This window comes from Ambystoma mexicanum, chromosome 6p, assembly GCF_040938575.1.
Source record: "Ambystoma mexicanum isolate Mex_15411 chromosome 6p, UKY_AmexF1_1, whole genome shotgun sequence".
Lineage (NCBI taxonomy): Eukaryota > Metazoa > Chordata > Amphibia > Caudata > Ambystomatidae > Ambystoma > Ambystoma mexicanum.
The window spans coordinates 1,128,356,297-1,128,362,867 of record NC_090935.1 but is presented as its reverse complement, the minus strand read 5'-3'; positions in this window follow the sequence as shown (position 1 = coordinate 1,128,362,867).

The following is a 6,571-nucleotide window of genomic DNA, read 5'->3' as shown; positions in this document are numbered from 1 at the left end:
TAGGTGTGGGAAAATAAATCTGAAAAGCCCCCACAAAAAATCAAATACAACAAAAAGAAGGTTCTTTTCAGACCCGCTACTAAAGAGTAAATAACTTACATTGTGTTTACATCCTTGTTTTCACGTTCTCCCGCCTAAGATAATTCCAGCGCCAATACATTTCTATGGGGAAAACTACGTCTCCCGATTTTCTCTCTCAAAACTCCCTCCTAGCTGCGTCGGAATGTTGGCATGTATGATTTAGCGTGTTCGCACTGAGCAGCATATTTGTGCATGTACGTGCACTTGGAAAGGTGTGTGCATTATAAAGACTTCTGATCTTTTAATTATATTATGTAAAAAAGGGGATAGCTGAAAAACGTATCTCAATATCGCGAAGACATTGACCTTTCAAGCACTGTGCGCTCTGTGTATAGTGTGCTACTGCGTGTGATTGGATCTGTAGGAGAACATCAGTGTTAAAACCATCTCTATGAACTCATCTATGAACAATATATGGTATGCTTCATCTGCACTTACTGTGATCATACAATCCTCTCTGCTTAATGTACGACAGCCACAGCAGTGAAAGCTTGAGCTGCCGTGCTGGTTCGTACAAAAACGCCTCTGTTGCCATGGCAAGGGCAACAACATGGCTGTCACGCTTAGAAAGCAGCAGCCATCTTGGAATGGTTTCAATCTATTAAAGATCAATGTTGTACAGTGTTCTGTGTATCGATATATGAGGTTTACACTTGCTATGCCAGTGATCAAATTGTAGTGTATATCACTAAAGTAGCCTTTTAGGTAGAATCCTGTGTTACATACTGATTCTTTGGTATTCACACTTGCATTGCCTAATTATGTACTGTATGTATATCTTGTTAAACTTGCGTCTCAATGTACTGGATCTGTGGCCCTATGTTGTGTTTTCTATCACATATCAATGTCAAGATGCGCTCTCTCGCTATCCATTACGCCATATGCATTATTTCCTGCAGGTCGTCAAAGCAGGCCTGCACGTCAATATTTTATAGCAATTATATACTTTGTATCGTAATGATTTATGCATTTACAGTGATGTGTTTACATCATGTGTATCAGCCATGAGTGGGAACTCAACAAAGTTGGTGTTGATGTAATTGTCTGTGTGTGTCAATAGCACACTGATTGTTACATTTTAATATTGTGTTGAGGACGTATAACGACTCTCTCTCTCTCTAATGTTCTGGTTGTCCAGATGCATTTTAAAGGAAAAACAATCAAAAATACAACTAAATGGAAACAAAGTGCATGCTAGTAATAGAATTTTGTTAGTGGTACTCTTGTGGTGGCTGTCTATTCTTGAGTAATGAGAAATATACCAAACATTTTCGTCAATCTACACCATTTGATTCACATTTAATCATTACTAAAGGAAACAGTTTAGGTCCCATATAGAAAACATAACATAGTGCCACAGGTCCAGTACATTGAGATGCATGTTAAACAAGATATATAGACACTATGGGCCTCATTACGACCTGTGCGGGATGCGTTTAACGGCACTGGTAATGGTGCGGTGCCGTTAAACGCATTCCGCACTATTACGAGGTTCCCTCGCGGGACCCGATGTGGACGTCTGGTTTTACCAGACGTCCAGAGCGGGTCCCGCGAGGGGACCAGGGAGCTAACAACGGGCCGGTCGTAATCGGCCCGTTGTTAGCTCCGGCACCCATTCACATTGAGCCCTATGGGGGCTCAAATGGGAATGGGGAAGGTCCGGGCTCGGGTTCCCTGAAGGAGGAATTACCGGGCCCTCCAAACTCGGAATGGCCCAGTAATTCCCAATTCATGGAACTCGGACCCAGACTCGATTTTGGAGGCAGCCATGTCCTTATTATTTTGTTTTAAACTTTAGTTTTATTCGCATTTTCTTAATGTAACAAACGGGTTCATTGTGGATTCAGATGTAACACCTTCATCAAACCCTAAAACCCAACCCCTTCCTCCTCCCCACCCCCCCGCCCCAACTCCATTCCTCCCCCCCCATAGAAAGTCCAAACGGAGATTTAACCACAGGAGCTTCCATATGTCCACTTCATCTCAGTGCCTGGGAGCTGAACTATTCGTTGACATCTGTGTTGGCTATGTTGCATCTGCTGTCCCCCGGGCCGTAGGCCCCCAACACACAATAGATCCCACACATTCCCCTTCCCGTCCTCCCCAAACCAGAGAGGCTGCTTGGTGTCAATGGGCGTCCCAACCCCATGCCTGTCGCACACCGTGCCAATTCACTAGGAATGTGTCGGAATCAATATGTCCATGAGGAACATGTTCTTTAATTTTTTTAACCAATCCTCCTTGGGAGGAGTCACAGGGCTCCTCCATTTCTGTGCCAGGGCTACCCTACCCGCCCTCAACATTGTTTCCCACATTCTTGGGTACCTATATATTTCCGTCTCCTCCGGGGGGAGGCCCAACAGTATCGTCAACGGGTCTTGTGGGAGTAATGCTTCAGTGACTTCTGCGATCCATCCCCTTACGCTCTCCCAAAACCCCTGAACCTTAGGACAGTGCCAACACATGTGACCCCTCGTTCCCACCTGGCCGCATCCCCTTGGACATCTAGGTGACACCCCTGGGAACATCTTTGACAGTTTCAATGGGCCCCTATGCCACCCCTGCAGGATCTTGAAATTGTGCTCCATATCTGACGTAAATAAGTTCCTGTGAAATGCTATTTTGAATATCCTGGACCAAGCGTCCTCCGAGAGGACCTCCCCTGCCAGCTCATTCCAGAACTTGCGGAATCCCCTCCTCACTGCTAAATTGTCAGTGTTCAATATTCTGTACATCTTGGACACTGTCCCCTTCCTTGTTGTCGCCGTGTCCAATAATTTTTCAAAGGGGGTCAGCTGTCTCCTCAGGTTTTGGCCCCATGACTGGTCACAGAGAATGCCCTTTAGGCGAAGGTATTCAAAAACGGAAAGCGAACCCCGCCCAAGAGCCTCACTCATTTCCTCATATGCGAGGAACTCGCCCTCTTTAAACATTTGTCCCGCCCATTCCATTCCCATGTCTGACCAGGATTGGGCATTCCTGAACACCCTACTACCAAGTTTGAGCGGGTGACCCCAGAGTGAGGACATCGGGGATGGCCATGACGTGAGGTGTGCGGTGGTGGGCCCCTCTTTCCAAATCCCCCAGAATACCCCCAAGGTTGGATGGACCTTCAATCTGCTCGGGATAAACTTGCGTGGCATCCACAAAAGGTCACATACTTTAAGAGGGTGGGCGTCCATATCCTCTAGGTAGGACCACTAGGTACCCATCCCCTCTTTCATATGTTCCAGAAGAACGTGCAACTGGGCAGCCCGGAAATAGAGAAGAAAATCTGGAAACCCGAAACCCCCCTGCTCCCTGGGTAGAGTTAGCGTAGCTCTCCCTATCCTCGGGGTCCTCCCCTGTCATATGAACTCTCGCACTGCTTTCTGTAAATCCCGAAAGGTTTGGTTGGGGATGCTTGATGGAAGTGCTGTAAAGAGGTACAACAATCTCGGTAGGATATTCATTTTTACCGCCGTCATGTGACCATACCAGGACAGGATCACCCCCCCCCATCTCCTAAGATCCGATGCAATCCCTGCCATTTCGGGGCCATAGTTAGTTGCGGCTAGCTTTGATAGGTCCCTGGTGAGGAGGACACCCAGGTATCGAATGGAGTCTTTCCCCACAACAATCCCCTTATACCTGTCCAAGGGGTCCAGCCTCGGGTCCCGTGCCCTCATGGGGAGAAGCACGGACTTTGACGTGTTTATTTTTAACCCCGAAAACTGCCCAAAGGTTGTCATCAAAGACAGGAGAGGGAGGAGCTTGAACTCCACCTCACCTCTTTTCATCCCTTTGATCTCAGGGTGGGCTCTCACCGCTATAGCTAGGGGTTCAATCGTAAGGACATATATCAAAGGGGAGAGTGGGCATCCCTGCCTTGTCCCCCCACGAAAGGGAGAAAGATTCTGACAACTACCCATTCACCTGCACCCTCGCCGTTGGAGCTTTATATAGCGCGCACACCCAGTTCCTAATGTGTACCCTGAAACCCATTTTTTGGAGGAGGAGTTCCATATATCTCCACTCGACCCTGTCAAAAGCTTTCTCAGAGTCTAGAGAAAGCAGGCTGACTCGAGGTCTGACTCTTGGGAATAATGAACCAGGTCTATCGTCTTTCGGATGTTATCCGAGCCTTGCCTTTCCCTTATGAAACCCACCTGATCCCCGTGAACCAGACTTGCCATTATCCCTTCCATTCGCCTTCCCACCACCTTGGCCAGAATCTTGAAGTCTATATTGAGAAGAGATAACGGGCGGTAGGAGTAGCATTCCATCGGGTCTTTACTCTCCTTAGACAACACCACTATTATAGCCCCCATCATAGATTCCGGCAGGGTTCCCCCCTCCAACACCGCATTGAACACCCTCACCAGGTGCAGAGCAAGGGTGGAGCGAAACCTTTTGTAAAAGTACACAGAGAAGCTGTCCTCACCAAGGGACGTCCCCACTTTCATCCCACTAATCACCTGCTCCACCTCATCTTCCATCACTGGTCCCTCCATTCCCTCCGCCATTTCTCTTGTCAGGGCCGGAACCTGAATGGAGTTCAGAAAGTCCTCAATCTGGGCGTCGTCCCCGTCGTATTCTGACGAGTACAACTGTTCATAGTATCGGCAGAAGGCCGCTCCTCTGGTTGGAGTGTCATAACCCAACTGCCCCCATTCATTCCTTGCCGCCTTCACCATCCTACTTCTCTGAACCTCCCTCAGCTTTCAGGCTAACATTCTATCCGCTCTATCCCCCTTCTCGTAATATTTTTGTTTCACCAGCTGCAGACTCCTCTCGGTCTTATGTAGCAGGAGGTTCTTCAACTGGAGCCTGTAGCCCTCCAAGGTGGACATCCGCTCTCGCTCTAGGGGCTCCTCTGGGGGACCTCTTGGTTGGAATTGGGCTATTTTCTCTCTCAGGGGCCTCTCCTGTGCTTCCCTCTCCCTTTTTTTCTGGGCTCCCATTTTAATAAGGACACCACGCATAGTCGCCTCGAAATGCTCCGTTATGGCGTCCAACACCTCCTGTGCCAGGGCATCATCTTTCAACAGGGAATCATTTCATTTCCCACGCCCTCCGAGGTCACATCCCCATTCTTTCTGGTTAGCTCCACCTGCTCGCCAGCCCAACAACCTACACCTTTCCTTTCCTTTTCATTCACATGGTTTCTACACTTCAGTGTGTACCGCTAATTGTGGTAAACTAGGTCTGCTTTTCTCCCCTCGCAGGACTCTCAAACTTAGGTGGCCTCTACACTGGGGACCTAAATCGAATTTACTGTGTTACTGTTGCTCTGTAATTGTGGTAAACTAGGGCTTTTTCTCACCTCGCAGGACTCTCAAACTTAGGTGGCCTCTACACTGGGTACCTAATTCGTATTTACTGTGTTACTGTTGCTCTGTAATTGTGGTAAACTAGGGCTTTTTCTCCCCTCGCAGGACTATCAAACTTAGGTGGCCTCTACACTGGGTACCTAATTCGAATTGACTGTGTTACTGTTGCTCTGAAATGTGGTAAACTAGGGCTTGCCGCTTCATTCCTGTCCACTTGCTCTTGTCTGTCTTCCCCCCCACTCCCTCCTTATTCCATGGTGCTCTCTATCTCTCCTATCTTCTCTAACTGTTTCTCCATTGACTATCCTGCTCTCCTTACTAAATCTGGTAGGAAAAAGTTTAAAAAGGATATCCTGGTCTCCAACCTAGGCCTCCCTATCGCTGACACCTACACTAGTGCCTCCTCCAAGGAAACTCTTACTGACATCCTCTTTTTCGTGCCTTCCCCTGACCAATGGACCCTTCATATGGTCTCTGTGCTCTCTCCCTTCTCCTCTTCTCCCATTAATGGTGGCACCCGTTGGGATGTCCTCTTTGCCCCCTTCCGCTCCTCTAAGGCCATCATTAATGTCTACGCTAATGGGACCGTCTTGGTCCAAGGCCCTCAGGCCAACCTCCACCTCTTTGATAAGCGCTTCCCGCGCCTCATCAACTTCCTTTCCTCTCCTGCTGTCCCCTCTTCTCTGTCCTCGGCTACCTTGCCTCCACCCTCTCACCCTGCCCTCTCTCTGGCTCCTTCTTCTTCACCTCCACAGGGCGTACCTCTGATCTGTACCCCTCCCCGGAAGTCCTTCAAGGATGGCAACCTTCTCCACATTGCCACTCTCAACTCTCGCTCTGCCGTCAAACATTCCTCTGATATCTGTCGCCTTCTTGAGGAACTGGACCTTGACATCCTCAGTCTCACTGAGACATGGTTCACGGCCAGCTCTGTCACCAGCTTTGACACACTCCTACCTGACGGTTACAAGATCCTCTCCTTGCCCAGGCCCAACCGTGCTGGGGGGGTGTGGCCCTTATCTTCCCTGAGTGGATTCCTGCCACTGCAACTCCTACGCAGACCTACTCCTCCTTTGAATGCCTTATCTGCCGACTCTCTCTCTCTCCTAGCCATTCCCTTACCGTGGCTACTATCTATCGGCCACCTGGTCAAATTTCCTCCTTCCTCTCTGAGTGGG